We start from the raw sequence: 19204 nt of genomic DNA on the forward strand, positions 1-19204 counted from the left end.
GTGTCATTAGGCTGCATTCAAGGTGTCGGTGGAACTGATTTCTCATTTGTATGATCACTTGGGAAGAGTGATCCTATGGACCACCTGTAGCTTCTTAGCATGTAGACATTTTCATGGGTAGTTCACGGAGTGGCTTATTGCTTCCTCAAGGGCAGTTATAGGGTGAGAAAAATTCAGGCATATAAAGTCTTATATAGAACATCATGTAACCACAGGAGGCGATGCCTCATTACAGTAACCGTATAACGTAACCAAAGTATAAGAGTCACATCCCATCGCCTCTGCCATATTCCATTGGTTATAAGGAAGCCAAATGTCTCACTCCCTCTCCAGAGGAGGGGTACACAAAGGTGTGAACACAGGAGACGAAGATCTTTAGGGGACACTTTAGTGTCTCTGCCACAACAGAATGTTCTGTATTTTTATTCGTTGTTGTTATTGCCCATTATTGTATATAAACAGAGGTATTACGATTATTTCAAAACACAGGTTTATTTATATAACAGCTTTATTGAGATATAACTTACATGATATTCACAGAGTTGTGAATCTAAAACCACAACTAATTTTACAACATTTTTTCATCCCCTTCAAAAAATCCAGATCCACTGGCAATCACTTTTCTTCCTTCCCCACCCGAGCTCTAGGCTACCACAGTTTGGTTTTCTGCTTTCACAGATGCCTGTTTCCTAGAATTCTCATGTAAATGGAATTATACAATATACTGCCTGCTGTGATTTATTTCTTTCATTTAGCATAATGTTTTCAAGGTCCATTTGTTCTGTACTATGTATCAGTACATCATTTATTTTTTATGACCAAATAATATTGCATAGTGTAGCTGCATCACTTTTCTTGTTCCCTTCATCAGTTGATAGACATTTGGGTTGTTTACCCTATTTGGTTTTTATGGATAATGCTGCTATTGCATTTGTGTACAAGTGGTTGTGTGGACATATGTTGTAATTTCTCTTGAATGTATACCTAGAAGTGAGATTTCTGAGTCATATCGTCAGTCTGTATTTAAACTTCTACAAAGCTGTCAGACTGCTTCCAAAGGTGCTGTGTCATTTTGCCTTCAAACCAGCAATGCACAGGGTTGTGGTTTCTCTATATCTTTGGCAACTTTTGTTACTATGTTTCTTCTTGATTATAACCTTTCTAGTGGGTATGAAGTAAAATCTCGTTGTGTTTTTAATCTGCATTACCCTGATGGCTGATGATTTTCTTTAAGTATGAATGTGTTTACTAGGTGAAAATTTACAGTTGTATGCTCATTATTGAACTACTTTTCTGTATATTGTAACTCATTCAGTTATTTTAAAAAATGTTACTGGTGCTGCACTATGATGTGCAGAGAAATACACAATTATAGCTCCTCAGGCTCAGTCCGTGTGGACATGAAGCAATTATTTCAGCTTTTCTTGGCTATATGATCAATTCTCCTTCCAACTACCAACAGCATTATCTCATCTCTGCAATGTGAATACACTAATACAAATGGAAGTCCTGCTGAATCACTGCCCCTGGTCTCTATTCCATTTCATGATTCACTAAGACAGAGAGAGGAGGAGAGGGAGTGATGAAGAGAGACAAGGAATGGGAACCTATATTATTACCTATCAACTAGTAATAATTAGAAGAACCAAGTAGCTGATTAAAACTAGCTATAATAATGTACTATGAAATAGAGTGAGCAGGAAATACCATATTTAAGTTCAGTATTAAGTGTTAGCACAAAATAAAGAGATAAGTGACAGAATTTAGGGAAATACTGATAATTCATTTAAATTTGTGAATATATGCACGCATTATGCATATATTAAATCTGGATGGAACTATGTCAATTGAAGTGAGAAAAATACATAGTCTACTCCACAGATATTTATTGAAAGCTGTTTGTCCTATCAACTTTTCTGAAATCCTGTGTTTCTGCAGTAATTTGGGTATTTGGCAAATGTTAAGAAATAGTCCTATTTTTTTAGGTAAATGCTATGAAGAACACATGAATTTAATTCTATGGCTTCATTGGTTATGGTTAAACTGCCTTTTGATTATGAACCTTAAACATGAGAAAAATATTCATAATTATCATCTATCCTTTGGTAACTGGTAAACTGACTCAGTGTTAACTAATGACAAGGTTGTCAAATGAAAGCCATGCATAGATCATATATCTTACACCTGTGGACATAGAGAAAGAACATATGCTATAATATAGTTCTTCATTCTAGGAATATATAGATTGTGTCTTAAAACTATTTCTTGCCTTGTAGATGATTCTCAGGCGTAGAGAGAAAAGTAAATCCTGCCAGGAAATAAATGAAGAAGGTAGAACTTTTAAAGTGTTTGTTAATTGGCTTGGTCAGAGATCTTAAAAGGGAAATCTTCCCTCATTAACACATGTTTGAACTTTAACACTTCTATTTTTTACTCCATCTGTGGCCAAATGTGCTTTCTTGTATTAACTTTCCACAAGCCCATTTTCTGCATTTTATGAAGGTGGTTTGTTTGTTAAGAAGAATAAACAACATATATTATTTTATCATTTAGAAAATTTTTTGAAGAAGCTAAGTTTTATTTTTTATTCTTTTATTCAAAATACTTCCTCTAAGAGCAGATCTTACATCAGATCTCAGCAACACATTGCCCTGATTAAGGGGATATTAATGAGAAGGGAAAAGGGCAGAGAGTGAAAAGATGAGTGGAGCAAACCAAAGAGCAAGAAGTGAAAGCTAGCAGCACATGCCTTCTGGGTGTCAACAGTATTATTAGTGATCCTTGAACATGACTGTTACAGTACAGAGGTCTGGGGGGGGCAATATTTGGCCCACCCAGGGATGCCAAAAACTGCTGTAGAACAACAGGGGCTCCCCCCAAGGATGGTATACTAATACCTACTGGGCTTATCTGTCCACCTCCAGAGGAAAGACATCTCTCAATTCCAGAGATTTGTGAAAAGGAGAGGAAAGGTTTATTTAAAGCTATACAGACTTAAAGTAGTGACCCAATGTCCCCATTAATATATGAAAGTCCTTCAGGATGCCCACAGATGCCCACAGTGCTTCCTTCCCCACGCCCTAACTCAGGGAACCATAACTCAGGAAAAGAAGCACATGCCTGTGTTTCAGCATCTGGCACCGTCAGCTGTGCCGCTGTCCAGGCAGGATCTCTAATTACTCCAAAGTCATGTGACACCTTCTCACAGTCCACCGGCAAGAGTTCTTTGTACCCATTTTTCCAGGCAAAGTCTCTTCTGCTTCACAGGCCACACAGCCAAAGGGAGTGCCCCAAAGCCATGTGAACCTCTGCTACCAGAGCTGCAGGGGTCTGCACTCTGGCCAAAACCACGTGGTTCTTCTCTCCACCAGAGCTGTGGAGAGGGTAGGATTGCTACTCTGCCAAAGCCGAGTGGCAATTCTCTGCTAAAGCTGCATAATGATCACATGGCTGTGGGAGTCCCAGTTCTGGCCGAAAGTGCATGGTTCTTTCCTTCACATGGCTGAGGGGAGGTCCTCACTCTGCCAAAACTGTGTGGCTCTTTCTTCAATGGCTGCTGCATCCGTGATTAAATACCCATGCCAGTCCCCCTTTGCAGCCCCATTTTCAACTTCTGCTGCAATCAGTTATACCTGCCAGGACTCCCATATTCCCCCAGCTTTACTGGGCTGCCATAGTGAGTCTGGGCAGGTGTGGCCCCATGGCGTGGAGCCAATCAATGCCAAGATCTCATGCAGGTGCCATAACCTGGGGGTGTTGCCTCCCAATTACATCCTGGGTGGAAGTCACTCCCTTCTCCCTGGCTCAAAGCATGGCCACAGCTATTTAACATATCTATAAAACCAGTTAAAAGTTATAGATATGTTAAATGACCATTCTAGAGGCTATTTGCAAAACTGTTGCTATGCTAAACAACTCTCAGTGGCCCTGTTCCATTTGTCCCTCCCCCCCCACTGACACCTTTGGGCGTGGGGTGGGGTAAGGAGTGAGGACATCTTATACGTCTTTCTAATATTTCCTGGACACCTTGAGTTCTGGACCCCGTTCCAAATTTCTTTTTTGGGGGCTCCCCTGTTGGCTGCACCCTGTTACATGATTCTTAATAAAAAGAAAGTCACTACATGCTATGAGGAAGAGATTGATTTTTCTTGCTTGTTCTTTTTAATGCCAGATTTTACCTTTTGCATTCTACATAAATATGAAATAAAAATAAAAATTTCTATATTTTATAACATAATTGCCTTAGTAACTATAAAAGAATAGTTTTGAGATACTTATTTTAATCTCTATTTGTTAATAATTCTTTCTGATTCATTATAAAGTATATGTATATATGTAATCATGAGCATGTTTAACATGTATAATTTCCTCAAAAGTCTCTAAAATCATTTTTGAACTGTTATGAACTTTGAATATGTATTTTGGCAAATTTTCTAAAATATCTAAATTTATCATTTAAATTAATGCATTTTATTAAATCTCTGGAGGCAACATTGGTTAATATATTATATAGGTTTCAAGTGTACACTTCTATGATACATCATATGTATATTGCATAGTGTGCCCACCACCCAAAATCAAATCTTGTCACCAAATATTTTGACCCCCTTGACCCTTTATTATCTCCCCACTCTGCTTCCCACTGGCACCCACCACACTGCTGTCTGTGTCTATGAGATTTTGTTTGTTTTGTTTGTTCATTTATTGCTTTCAGTTTTACATCCTGCACATGAGTAAACTCATATAATTCTTAACTTTTTCTCACTGACTTATTTTGCTTAGCCTGATATTCTCAAGATCCATCCATATCGTCACATATGGCAGTATTTCATCTTTTCTTACAGCTTGAATAGTATTTCATTGTATATGTGTATCATGTTTTCTTTGTCCAATCATCTATCAAAGGACAATTCGGTTGTCTCCATGTCCTGGCTACTGTGAATAGTACTGCAATGAGCACAGGGGTGCATCTGTCTTCATAAATAAATATTTTCATGTTTTAAGTAGACATCCAGAAGAAGGGTTGCTGCGTCATATTGTAACTTATTCTTAATTTTTTGAGGAAACTTCATACTGTTTTTCACAGTGGCCATACCAGTTTAAATTCCTCCCAGCAGTGAATGAGGGTCCTGTTTTCTCCACAACCTCCCCAACACATGTTCTTATTTGCCTTTTTGATAACAGGCATTCTTACACGTGTGAGGAGGTATCGCACTGCAGTTTTGATTAGCATCTCCCTAGTAACTAGTGAGGTTGAGCATTTTCATGTGTCTGCTGCCCATTTGTGTCTGTTCAGGTCCTCTGCTCCTCTTCTTTAATTGGATTGTTTGTTTGGTGTTGAATTGTCTGAGTTGTTTTTATATTTTGGATATTATCCCCGTCAGAACTGTTGTTTGCAAATATCTTCTATTCAGTTGGTTGCCTTTTTGTTTTATTGGCAGTTTCTTTTGCTGTGCAGAACTCACAGGGTCCATTGAGAATCATGTTGTTTATGATCACCTAAAAATGACAGGTTATTGACCTAGCATGGAAAGCCATGATATGAAACCATGGTACATGCTAAGAAAGCAGAGGCTCCTAGTTTTTGTAAAATAGGGCCATGTTAGTGACAGTCATTTTCAGAAAACATCACTGCTTAGATACCGAGTACATATTATTCTCTGCATTAGTCTTAACTGTCTGCTGTGAGACTGCAGAGTAGAGGCTGACATTTCTAGATTTTAAACTCCTAAATTAGAGAAGACAGTATCATCTTATATTAATCTCATCCTAACATGAACTGCTGAGTTGGTTTTAGTAAATACTTGTACAAGAAATTTTCTTCTATGAAAATTAGGATGATTAGTAAAAAAATGGTCTTTTAAAATTCTCAGGCAACTTCCCTCAGGTTACTGTCTATAATTTAATTGTGCACACAAGCTTGACTACTTGGTATCTCTAATGACAGGGCGAAGGATTTGTACTGCTAAACCATTTCTTAGCCATGGAGCAAGAAAAATTGCACTAATTCTCATTACCAATTTAAAAATGGGTAAATGGGGTGGAGGAATAGAAGTTTGGTTATGACAATAAATCTTAGCTAAAAAGCTAGATATTAGGATTTCACGGAAGAGTCACCAAATGCAAAAATTATAAAACTCTAACAATCTTCCTGAATTTTTCTTGGAATTATTATTACTCCATTTCATCATAGTTATTGATGGTATTTACAAAACATACAGAGCTAAGATCACTCACTTTTCTACAAAGATTTATTAGGCATCTTCTCTGTACCAGGTAATACAGTGGGAGAATAAGAGAGACAAATTATTCACACCTTTTGAAATAAAGGAAATTTGGGAGATATACCTTCCAATGCCATAAAAGAAGCAAAAGTCCCTCAAGATAATCTAGAAAAATGTAATAAGCTCAACCATTACTACTGTTTTTTAAAGCCCCCAAACTTAATGAAGTTGCATACTAATCTGTATATTGATCCAGATAAAACTGATAACCCCAGAGATCAGAGCATATGGTTCTATTGGATATGACCATTATTGTAACATTGCTTAGCTTTGTAAATGCTCTTTGTCCTGCCTAACAGTTTTTCCTTGAATAATTAATGAGTGAAATATTATTTGACACATGTTTATTTTATATTAGGGTTGGAGTCATGGTTTGAATTTCTTAAATGTTATGTTTTGATAAATGAGACACCTAGAGCTATGGTCAACAGTATCCATAGTTCTCTCCTTTCTCTCTTACCCAAAGGTAAGAGAGAAAAAAGAACCTCTGTGGTTTAAGGGTTATGACGGCACATTTATGGGAGATGTTGGTACTTGGCTCTATTTTTATTTTTATTCCGTTTGTAGGCTGATTTCATGGGACATCCTCATAACCCCAAAAATACCTTGGAGTGTTTTCACCCTTTAAACTGTAATAATCCCTGATTCTACATTCTGCACTAACTGGTTCACGTAATATCTGGCTGGACCAGTAAATGTACCAACTCAGAAATCTTAAAATCATTTCTCTGAGTTTCTGCTTACAAGTTTTTACTCTTCAGTGCCTCAACGTATGCTTCTGCCTTACCTGTCTCTAAACCTCAGAAAGACTTCCAGACCTTAATTTATTTTATTCCAGATTATTAGCTAGTATGTTATGTTATATTATGTTTTGTTTTGTTGGTCTATATGGTTATATGTGATGAAGTATCCGAACATTCTCACAATAACCTTAATCACCTTGCATTACTGTCTTTACCCCATACTAGGTGATAAGACCCTGATCCTGTATAAATTACTGCAGTCACTCTCTCTATGGCTATTTAAAGAAAACTGAGCCCTATTTTATTTTACTTTTTAAAGATGTTATTTATTTTATTTTTTAGAGAGGTGTAGGGAGAGAAAAAGAGAGGGAGAGAAACATCAATGTGTGGTTGCCTCTCACACACCCCCTACTGGGGACCTGGCCCACAACCCAGGCATGCGCCCTAAACTGTAAATTGAACCAGCGACCTTTTGATTTTCAGGCGGCACTCAGCCACTGAGCCACATCAGCCAGGGCTAAGCCCTATTTCAAATACAAAACAAAACATAATTAAAAAAATTATATAACTATCATTAACTTTTTTGTTTAGATTAGAATCCAAATAATAGCCATGCATTTGTGGATACGTTTCTTACGTTTATTTTAATCTACAGTTTAACAATCTTTCTTTTGTCATTAATTTATTTATTAGATAATTTCATAAAATGTGTTTTATGTTTCTTATTTGCCCTACAAAGGTTCCTGCAGTCTTTTTTTGTCCTTTCTGGATGGATTCCTGTATTTCTGTGGTGACATTTAATATGGAAATCTGTCCACTGCACTGAGAGTTTGCTATGCAGGTGTGTGGTCCAAGACCACTTCGCTGAAATGCTCTCTTACTGAGAGCTGCTGGTATGGGTGTCCTTCTGTGCTACAGCCAAACGTGATAACTGCATGCATGTATCAATTAGTTATAGGGTTCAAATGGCAATAGTCATTGCTTCCTAATTTTTAAAATACTTTTAAAAAGAAAACTTTCTTCATCAGCTATGTTGTTACCTAGATGTGGTTCACACAGGAATGGCAGAATAAATGCAACATTCTTTGCCTTTATTTACCACTTTCCAAGAAAGTAATAATGTGGTCCCCTTGCATCCTACCTAGAGGTGATGGGGGTGTGCTTATTATTATGAATTCATAAATGTATACATGTTTGATATGTTTTAACCCATTGAAGTTTTATGCTTATATTTAAGTCTTTGGCCAGTGGGAAACTTTTTAAAATGGCTGCTGAGTCCTTTGATATGATGGGGGTCATATTTGATAGCTTTCCTGCTATTATAATAGAATACAGACTCATTTCCAAGTTATTACTAATAGAAATAATATCTACATACCAAAGTCTGAGAGTTCATTGGTGCTGAATGCTATTGTTTAATAGCTGAATGCTATTAAACAATTTTAATAATTGTTTCCAGACCTTTAAATAGACAGAGTTAACACCTATGTTTTGAAGCTTTTTCTCTTTTGGAAATTAAATACAACACACATTTGTGCTGATAGCTCTAATTCAGCTTCAGACCTGCAGAATTTTTTACTTAACCCTAATGAATTTAAATATTCAACATTAGTTGTAAAACTTTCCTAAAGCTTTACAAAAATTTTAAAATATATTTTTATTGATTATGCTATTAGGGTTGTCCCATTTCCCTTCTTCACTCCTCTCCACCCTGCACACCCCCTCCCACCCACATTCCCCCCCTCTTTAGTTCATGTCCATGTGTCATACTTACAAGTTCTTTAACTTCTACATTTCCCACACTATTCTTTCCCTCCCCCTGTCTATTTTCTACCTACCATTGATGCTACTTATTCTCTGTACCTTTCCCCCCTCCTAGTCCCACTCCCCTGTTGCTGACCCTCCATGTGACCTTCATTTTTGTGGTTCTGTTCCTGTACTATTTGTTTGCTTTGTTTGTTTTTATTTTTGTCTTAGGTGTGGCTGTTAATAATTGTGAGTTTGCTGTCATTTTGCTCTAAATGTTTTTTATCTTCTTTTTCTTAGATAAGTCCCTTTAACATTTCATATAATAAGGGCTTGGTGATGATGAACTCCTTGAACTTGACCTTATCTGAAAAGCACTTTATCTGCCTTTCCATTCTAAATGAAAGCTTTACTGGATAGAGCAATCTTAGATGTAGGTCCTTGCCTTTCATGACTTGGAATACTTCTTTCCAGCCCCTTCTTGCCTGCAAGGTCTCTTTTGAGAAATCTGGTGACAGTCTGATGGGAACTCCTTTGTAGGTGACTGTCCCCTTAGCTCTTGCTGCTTCTAGAATTCTCGCCTTCATTTTAATCTTGTGCCCTTGCTGTGTTCCTTCTTGGGTCCAACTTCTTTGGGACTCTCTGAGCTTCCTGGACTTCCTGGAAGTCTATTTCCTTTGCCGGAATGGGGAAATTCTCCTTTATTATTTGTTCAAATAAGTTTTCCACTTGTCACTCTTCCTCTTCCCCTTCTGGTACCCCTATAATTCGGATGTTGGAACATTTAAAGATGTCCTGGAAGTTCTTAAGACTTTCCTCATATTTTTTGAATTCTTGTTTCTTCCTTCTTTTCTGTTTGGTTGTTTCTTTCTTCCTTCTGGTCCACTCCACTGATTTGAGTTCCAGTTCCCTTCCCATCACTATTGGTTCCCTGTGTATTTTCCTTCATTTCACTTAGCATAGCCTTCATTTTTTCATCTAATTTCTGACCAAATTCTACCAATTCTGTGAGCATCCTGATCACCAGTGCATTGACCTGTGCATCTGATAATTTGGCTATCTCTTCATGGCTTAGTTATCTTTGTTCTGCAGCTTTGATCTGTTCTTCCATTTGGGCCATTTTTTTTTTTGTCTTAATGCACCTGTTACATAATGAGGGGCAGAGACTTAGTTGTTCACTAGGGCCAGACAACCCAATAACTGGGTTGTAATGCTGTATGTGGGGATGGGGTCTGAGAGGGAACAATGGCGCTTGCTCCTCTCTCTGTCAGATTTCAATCCATTCAGCTGCTTTCACCAAACAAACGGGGCCATTCTGGCACTGATTCCTGGGTGGGTGGGCTTGTGTACATCCTGGGACCTTGTGGGTCTCTCCAACAAACTCTCCTGTAAGTCTGGGAGTCTCTCCTGGCACCTTAACCCCCACAGGTGGTTTCAAGCGGTATTTTGAGGATTTTTTTCCTGGCACTGGAGCCCTGGGTTGTGAGGTCTGTCTCACTCCCCAGTTCTGCCTAGTTTATCTGCATGAGAATGTGGGACTGCTAAGTCCACCAGCTGCCTTGCACCCCACACCCATCCACAATCCACCAGGTTACTGGGTCTGCCCACTGCCACCCTGTGCTAGGGGTCTGCCAGACATTTTTGCCATGATCCCTCTCCGCCCAGCAGCCAGACTTTGCCCCTCCAACCACTCTGGATAAATGTGTCTATTTTAATTTCTTAGTTGTTGGACTTCTATACATTTGATTTTCTGTCAGTACTGCTTGTTTTTTTGTTTCTAAATTTTTGTTCTTATTTTTGTTGTGAGAGGAGGCACGGTGTGTCTATCTACACCTCCATCTTGGCTGGAAGTCCTAAAAATTTTTTAAAAAAGGAAACAGTAAAATTAGTTGGCTTTGATTTGGAGGAGAAAAGTATCTAGTTCTAATAAAAACTAATAAGCAATAAAAAATTTTTTCTTTTAAAAATAAATATTTCCAAAAACTCAGCCAGTCATTTTCCCTCCAAATTATAATGATTAGTTGATTAAAGTATGAGCTAAATTATTTGAGTATATTCAGTGAGTATTAAATATAATAAACTGAACAGCATATGGTGGTATATGTGATTAATTATCCATTTATAAATTTATGATCGAAATAGTGTGTTTTAATAGATTATGTTAGCTTCTCTGATGTGATTTTTCCTCTTCAGTTTGGAGAATTATATATTCGAATGAAAAACCTTCACCCTTTGTTTCAGATTGATTTCAGCATCATTCCAAGGAACTATGTCAAAGCTCTGATAACTCCTGAGCGTTCTCTTGCTTTGCCTTCAGATAAAAAACTTTTGACATGCACTAATTAAAGTAGATTCTTTTGGTTATAACTGTTACTTCCATATTACATAATTTTCTCATCTGATATATATTATTTTTTAAAAAAATTTATCCTCATTCAAGGACATCTTTTTATTGCTTTTAAAAAGAAAGGGAGAGAGAAACATCAACACAAGAGAGAAACATTGATTAGTTGCCTCCTGTATGCACCAGTTCAGACTGGGGATGAACCTGCATTCTATTTGTGCCCTGACCAGGAGTCAAACCCAGAACTTTCCAGTTACAGTGCAATACTCCAAACAACCAAACCCCACCGGACACAACTTTTAGGTCCCACTGTTCTTTCTAGATGCTAGAAAATTGTCTCAAAAAAGCCTAACAGTATCTCTCATTTTGTGGGACACTGGAGGAATAAGAGAAAGTCTATCAACAAGCTAACACATACCTGTCAAGTGGTTATAAGATAAAATAGAGCAGGTTAGGGAACATGAGGGAGTCAGTTATGGCTTTACTGTAGATGGAGTTACCAGGGCATACCTGTTATTTATAAAACCTTCATAATTCTGACACCATTAAAGAACATCTCAAAATTGTCACAAGTCTGTGCTGATAGATAGGATTCTTTCTAGTTAATGAGAAACACTGTAGCCAAAAAATCCATTTAGGGAAAATCTGCTTTCAAGGCCACACCAGGCTTTCTGTAATAATGTGCTTCATTAATTACACAAACACTCTGTGAGTGCCTGTAATGTGCTGGATATGGTGACTGATGCCTTCCTCAGTCATCCTGAATCCAAGAATCTAGGTCTCAAAAGACTGGGAATGCCTTAAAAATTCTCTTCAACAGCGGGTTGAGTGCAAATGTAACTTAATGGAAAGAGAACTAAAAAGATGAAGATTTGCATTTCACTCAAACTTGAGCTGTCATTTACTATTTTGCTTTCCTTGCATCTGAAAGTCCTTCCTAGGAGAGGGCCCCTCTTCTGAAATTCTGAAATGCAGGCAGCTTGTGTCCATTTGAAGTAACTGTAGCAGCTGAGAGACATAAATTCCATGAAGATTGCCTTGGATAGGTATTTTCTCTGTCCTTGTCCTTTCTTCATGAGAATTTAGAAACGTCTAATTACTTATCCTTAGAAATTCAAAGTTTGGGATACTTAGAGCTCACCAGTAAAAACATACATTTTGTTTTTCTGAATTCTAAGGGTTTTAAGAAAGCAGAAACATCATTATAATAAATGAACTCAGAGATTGATTCTGTATTAGTTTAACAGTTTAACAGGCATTTTCTATTATATTTTAAATGTATTTCTCTATATATTTTGTGTGCAATAGGCACAACTAGCTACTCTTTTCCTGAGGATAGAATAACCATTAAATAATATTTAACAGATACTTAATTTCTTCATATTTTCTTAAAATAAGGCACATAAAAAAACAGGATTAAGTACCAATTAGTAAATTTCAACTATTAATGATTTCTTGATTTTACCACACTTGTTTTAAGTACTCATTCAGCATTAAGGAAAAACTTTAAAATGTTCTCTGAACATTTGTGCTATCTAAATCCCTCTGGGAACCACACCATACTACCTTGGCTGCTTGGAGTTGAGCTGTTGTGTCAAACGAGGCTTGTCATTGACCAAATCTTGATAAGTATTACTTGTGGCTTTTGCTCCTCTAACTCATGCTTCATTGCATCCTTTTTGTGTAAAAGAAAACATCCATCTGTAATTTTCCATTTTCATAATCAGAACAGAAAGATGAGAAACATATAAGATTTTGTATTAGTTTTCTAGGGCTGACATAACAAAATACTATGGGCTGGGTGGCTTGAATAATAAAAATGTATTTTCTCAGAATTTGGAGATTAAGTCTAAGATCAAGGTGTGAGCAGGTTTGGTTTTGTACTGAGACCTTTACTTCCTGTGCAGACGGCCATCTTCTTCCTGTGTCTTCACATCTGCTTCCTCTCTGCACACATTTTTGTTTTAATCTCATCTTATAAGACAAATCAGTCACAATGGATTAGAGTCTACCCGGATGTTATTATGTAACTTCATTTCTTTAAAGGCCTTATCTCCAAATACATTCACCTTCTGAGGTATGGGAGTTAGATCTCTGACATACAAAGTTGGGGCAGAGTGTACAATTTAGCTCCTAACAGAGTTCATCTACAATTAGCCTTTGACACTTCATTTTCCAATAAGGAGATTTTCCTTTTACTGGACTCTTCTCTTTCTATTCTTGTTCTCTGAAATTTAGAATAAGGATAAAAGTTTTATTTGCCCTGGTTACCTTGCAGACGTCCTGGCATGCTTTCCACCAGCCCCACTCCCTCTCATGTGCAGATTTGCAGTACTGTCTATTTCTCCCCCAGTGGGATTTCAAATCTGTGTTAAAATATTTTAAATATATAAGGTGGCTTATATTTTAATATAAAATAAGCACTTCTGTATTTTATTTGTTAAATTTTAAGTACCTTTTAAATTATAATGACTCTGGAAATTAAAGATAATGGCTTTCTAGGGAGTGTTTTTAGAAAGCAGTAGAAATCTTATGATACACTGAGTGACCATTATACAATAAATTATAAGTTTTGTTGTTTTTATATCCCACCTTTTTCTTCTAAAAGGGAGGAAAGTAAAATGCTACATTAAGACACTTAAAGGCAATAACTATTTCTTTGCCTTTCCATCTCCTTTATGTTTTCATATCCTGCTCCTTCTCCCCAATGATTTTCTGATTTATCTCTGAATCGGAAATTTTCTCCTGAATTAGCTTCTTTAGTTTTTCTTGTAAATCTCTAAGATCATGCTTTAAAGTTTTAGCATGTTTTTAACTCTGACAAAGATGCATTTCCCACCGGGCCCTCACCGAAGCAGGTCTAGGCTCTGGGAGTAAGTCTGTCATTTATTTCCCCACTGATAGCATCATTGTTGTGTCTCCTCTTTTTGGCACAAAGCTATTCCTGCCCGGGTTGTGCAGACTGGTTTCTGAGTTTGTAAAACAACGGGCTTCCTCTTCACCAATGTTGTATTGCCACAAGAAGTCCTTTTAAGGCAATCACCTTGTTTAGATGGAGTAAAGTATGAATGTTTCACAACATTGTGGAGACTGGGGTATCATTTTTCTAGTTCTCTTTCAAAGTATTGCTTACTAGTAAAATTCTTATGAAATCATCCAGTTCGGTTATTAGAAAGTTATGATTACAAATATTCACTAAAAGATTAGTATGCTTCATGTCTTACATTGGCTTAGTACACTTTTGGCAACATCAGCTATATTATCTTTTAAGCATTAGAGGCAGTCTTACCCTAGGTGCCCCCAGATGACAATTCTAGGAGAATGTTGGGTTTTAAACTTATTTCTAGCAGCAAGAGATTTTGCTGCATGAACTCATACATAGATAGTAGATTGATAAATGATGATAGATAGATTGATGATAGATAAATAGATAGATAGATGATTGATAGATAGATACATCTGACACTTCTAGAATATTACTACATTACTATAACTATAATATAAATTTGGAGTAATCTTGTTAAAGTCTTGCTTGGCATCACTTTTATGTCCTTTATTTCATTCTCCTTTGTAGTATCTGAAATAGCTTCTTTTTCTTTTCCTTTTTTCAAAGATAAAATGAATATTTTAATTATCTTAGTAAAAGATATCACATGAATTTGTATTAGAAAACATGACTATAGAGGTTTATTTTTTTTCTGAAATTGCAAGGTAAAAAAATACCCTTAACAAGTTCAACAATAATTTTCTGGATCTTTCTCTTGCATCAGAATCTATGTGTCTTCTCCCAAAGCACCTACTCTGAAAGCCAACTCACCCTCCTTGCCCCCTGCAGCCAGGACAGACCGCCTCCCTGATCCCCACTGTGTGGGTGCATGAGACCCTGGGCTCCAACAGTGGGCAGAACACAGTAGCACCCAGAGCCTCACCTCCAGTCCTTATGGCAGGGCCCACAAAGCTGGCTTTGTTTCCACTATGTCAGGAAGCCTTCTTCCTGAGGGCCAAGTGCTGACCCTCAGCAAAAACCAAGGCCCAGGGTGGAGAGAATGAGGGCCTTGGGGCCCCAGGCAGTCTGTACATGGGGTGGAAGAAGGGAGTCTCTATGTTATTCCATCTTTAGAAAGAAGGGACACTTGGCCCTGCTCCAGGGCTGTGCTTCTTCTCTAAGGGACTCTGTTGCTGAGCTTCAAGGGCAAGTGCAAGCACAGAAGGGTCAGACACATCAGGAGAGTACCCTGCCTACAGGGCCGGTGATGAAAGGAAATCAGGACCACTAATCATCTGTGAGAGCCCGGGTGGAGACTGGGGCTGCTCACATGGCCACCAGCCTCACAGAGGACAGCACGGTGAGATCCAGGACCACCACACCTGATTGGCACCGCTGAGGGATCTTCAGGCCTTTCCCAAGGTCCCACGTCAGGTGTCGGACCATTGTAGGTGTGGTAGGCGACAAGAAAGGCAAGAGCAAACTTGGCTGTGTGGATCAGCACAGGCCCTAAACACAGGGACTTCACCAGCTCCAAATGAGACTCGAAGTTCCCAGGCAGGACCAGGGCCCACAAGCCAAAAAGAGAGACTCCTGCACTCAGGGCTGTACCAGTGCCATGGTGGCAAATGGACATCTCCGTGTGAAGAGATCACCTCTAGATAGTGATACGAGGACACAGAGGATGGTTTGAACCTAGGTTTTTATTTCAGAATCTCTCCATCTCTTCCTTGGCTGTGGTTCCCAAAGGAATAGCATTTCAGATGCAGAGCCCGGGACTGAGACTCCAAGGTAGTGGTGGCCAACCTGTCTCAACAACAGAGTACCACCTTCTGCAATAGCTTCTTCCCCTTTTCGGTGTCTAAAGCTGTGGAGAATAGGTTCACTCTCAACAGCTGGAACTGTGCTGTGATGGCTTGTATGCAAATCATTGTCGAAACCCAGTGCAAGTGTGTTGTGATCCTATGTTTGGAATTAGGTAAAACTCTAGAGTAAGAGAAAGTTTCTCAGAACTCTAGTTTTCCCTTTCTGTTATGTGTGAACCTAGTGTGTCCCTATAAACTTTGCCTTCCTGAGAGAAGTGTTGTCACTATTTTTTTTCTGTGAAATGATGGAAATTAATTTCTAGTTCCTTAACTGTCCACATGTAACACATGTCTGCTTAATTTTGATCCGCATCAGGAATATTGATCTTTCAAAACAACAATATAATAAATTCTAAGAAAGTAGAATTTAAGAACTCTGTCAACGGTAGATAAACTTGTACTTGTGCGTTAGGTGGATTGTGTCGACAAAATCAGGTCATGAGGTGTGGCTTCACTGCCTATTCATCCTCCTGGCCCTGCCTGCTGCCCTGCCTTTGCGACCTTTGTTATACATATGTCGCACACATAAGACTTTGTTCTCGTGTAAAGATTTCTGTTGCTCATGAAAACTCATGTATCACTGGCTGTGTACCACTTTGACTGTCTGTCTCTGTAAATAAAACTCTTTGTCTTAGCTCACACTGCCATCACAAAGCACCATAGACCAGGTGGCTTTAACAACAGAACTTCATTTTTCACTTCTGGAGACTAGAAATTTGAGATCTGGGAGCCAGCAGGGTCAGATTGTGGTGAGGGTTGTCTTTCTGGCCCCCATCTCGCTGTGCCCTTCCACAGTGGTGAGAGAGATCTAGTGTCTTCTTTCTTAAAAAAACATTACTCTTGCCCTGGCTAGTGTAGCTCAGTGGATTGAGCACGGGCCTGTGAACCAAAAGATCACAGTTCGATTCCCAGTCAGTGCACATGCCTGGGCTGCAGGCCGGTTCCCAGCAAGGGACACAGGAGAGGCAACCATACATTAATATTTCTCTCCTTTTTTCCTTCCCTTCACCTCTAAAGATAAATAAATAAAATCTTTAAAAAAAGACATTACTCTTATCATGAGGTCACTTTCAACATCTACCCTAACCACAATCACCTCACAAAGGCCTTGCCTTCAAATATCATTATATTGAGAATTTGAGCTACAACATATGAATTTGTGGGGACATAGCCATTCAGACCATTGCAACTCCAAATATCAACAAGTGACCCTCTAGCTTCCTTATGTTCGATTTATCCATTTACTCATCTAAGTTTATCAGGAATATAATTTCTGCACAAGTAATATGCCACAAAATATTTGGTACACAATCTGCATAAATTAATAGTAATTTATTTTAAAAATCAAAAGAGATTTTCAAGTCTCAATAGTCATTATTTTAAGTGCCCTTAAGTGCAATTAATGTAAGTGAGTACTATTAAAACACAGCCACCACTTTGGAAAATGTAATGTGTCCCTAATAAGAATAACTTGTCACCCTGGCTGGACACTCAGTTGGCTGGAGCATCGTCATAGCCAAGACTGTGCACTGACCCCTTGGAGGGGCACATGCAGGAATCAGCCAATGGGTGCATAAGAGGAACAACGAATCTATGTTTCTCTCCTTCTCCCTGAACCCCTCTCTTTCCCATTCTCTCTGTCCCCCTTGCCTCTCTCTCTAAATCAATAAAGAAAAAAAGAAAAAGACAAAAAATAGCTTTTCATTTCTTAAAACCACATTTATCATTCACATCTGTTGATCTCATGATATTGTAGAGGAGCAAAAATTATTAATATTTTATTAAATATTAAATGAAGACATTTTATTCTTTTTATCTTAAGTTCTATATTAACTTTTGAATGATCAGAGCATATAAAAACTGTTTATCATAAACATGTACATTTAATTTCAACCTGACTTAACTTGGTAAAAATAAGGTTGTAAAAGGCATATATAGATAAATAGTTAGACATGCATATACAGGGTCCAGCAGAAGTAAGGCCTGCTTGAGTGTTGTTGGTAGCGTAATAATATATGTGTAATAATTTATAGATTTGTAATAAAAAAGAGGCATTATTTGTGCTGGACCCTGTGTATGTCCACGGGACCAAGAGTTGTGGCACAAATGATCAATATGTGTTATGTTAGGATATAGTTGAGGTTACAGACAGTTACTTGGATCCAGAATATGTGGATAACTATAAACTTGAGATTGTACATTAAGAAAAATTGGGAAAAATCTTGTAATTACAAAGAACTTGCTAACTCTAAAGATACTAAGAATTTACTCCATTAAAAATTCACAAGTGTACACTGGCCATTGTGGCTCAGTTGGTTGGAGCATTGGTCCATAGACCACAAGGTCATGGGTTGGATTTCCAGTCTGGTAAGATACTCAGCTTGTGTTTTTGATCCCTGGTCGTCGGGGCACTTATCAGAAGGTGATCAATCCATGTTTCTCTCTCACATCTCTCTCTCTCTTTTTCTATCAAAATCGATGAAAAAGTTATCCCCAAATCAGGAGTTTAAAAGAATTTTTTAAAAGTGCACAGGAGACAGTACTTAGCTTTAACTTTTTTTTCCCAGCCTTGTGAGTTATAATTGACAAATTTGTATGTGTTTAGATTGTACAAAGTGATTTTAAGGTGTACAGTCTGATAATTTAATATTCATAAATCATTAAATAATTACCACAATCATCAACCCCTCCATCACCTCATATAGTTACAACAGTGTATGTTGTGAGAGCACTTATGATATAATCTCTTAGCAACATTACGGTATGCAATACAATATTATTAACCACGGTTACCGGGCTGCACCGTAGATCTCATGAACTCACTCTAAATGAAAGGCTGTGTAATTTGACCAACATGTCACCACTTCCCAGATCACCCAGCCCCTGGCAACCACCATGTTCCTCTCTGATTCTATGAGTTCTACTTTTTCAGATAGCAGATGTAAGTAAGATCATGCAGCATATATCACTTAACAAAATGTCCTTTGGGTTTATTTCTATTATCATAAATGTCAGAATTTCTTTCTTTTTGTGGCTGAATAATATTCTACTGTGTATTTATTGCCTTTAGATGTATACCTAGAAGTGGGATTGCTAGATCATACGGTATTTCTATTACATTAGTTTTTGGGAGAACCTGCATACTATTTTCCATACTGGCTGCATCAGTTTACATTCTCACCAGTAATGTTCAAGGGTTCCCTCTTCCCCATAGTCATCCTCACAAACACGTTGTA

General features: G+C 37.9%; 1 protein-coding gene and 1 pseudogene across 1 annotated transcript in view; one reads left to right on the forward strand and one right to left on the reverse strand.

The window, feature by feature from the left end:
• Positions 1-19204, forward strand: part of ZNF804A (zinc finger protein 804A) — a 274940-nt gene that overhangs the window by 158354 nt on the left and 97382 nt on the right. The gene's annotated exons all lie outside the window — the stretch shown is intronic.
• Positions 15430-15880, reverse strand: LOC128627390 (succinate dehydrogenase cytochrome b560 subunit, mitochondrial-like; annotated as a pseudogene).

Source organism: Artibeus jamaicensis, unplaced genomic scaffold (genome assembly GCF_021234435.1).
Source record: "Artibeus jamaicensis isolate MK-2021 breed Jamaican fruit bat unplaced genomic scaffold, CSHL_Jam_final contig_391, whole genome shotgun sequence".
NCBI classification, from domain to species: Eukaryota; Metazoa; Chordata; class Mammalia; order Chiroptera; family Phyllostomidae; genus Artibeus; species Artibeus jamaicensis.